Consider the following 659-nt stretch of genomic DNA (forward strand, 5'->3'; position numbering starts at 1 on the left):
CTGTTGTGGCCTCTCCCGTTGCGGAGCACAGGCTCCGGACGCGCAGGCTCAGCGGCCATGGCTCACGGGCCCAGCCGCTCCGCGGCATGTGGGATCCTCCCAGACCGGGGCGCGAACCCGGTTCCCCTGCATTGGCAGGCAGACGCACAACCACTGCGCCACCAGGGAAGCCCCTGGAGAGTTTTTTTCATAAATTGGTGTTAAATTTTGTCAAAAACTTTTTCTGCATCTATTGAGATGACCATATGGTTTTCCTCCTTCAATTTGTTAATATGGTTTATCACATTGACTGATTTGCGTATGTTGATGAATCCTTCCACTCCTGGGATAACCCCGCTTGAAAATGGTGTATGATGCTTTTAATGTGCTGTTGGATTCTGTTTGCTAGTATTTTGTTGAGGATTTTTGCATCTTTGTTCATCAGGGATATTGGTTTGCAGTTTTCTTTGTGACATCGTTCTCTGGTTTTGGTATCAAGGTGATGGTCGCCTCGTAGAATGAGTTTGGGAGTGTTCCTCCGTCTGCTATATTGTGGAAGAGTTTGAGAAGAATCAGTGTTAGCTCTTCTCTAAATGTTTGATAGAATTTGCCTGTGAAGCCATCTGGTCCTGGGCTTTTGTTTGTTGGAAGATTTTTAATCACAGTTTAAATTTCAGTGC

The sequence above is a fragment of the Physeter macrocephalus genome, chromosome 5, assembly GCF_002837175.3.
Source record: "Physeter macrocephalus isolate SW-GA chromosome 5, ASM283717v5, whole genome shotgun sequence".
NCBI lineage: Eukaryota > Metazoa > Chordata > Mammalia > Artiodactyla > Physeteridae > Physeter > Physeter macrocephalus.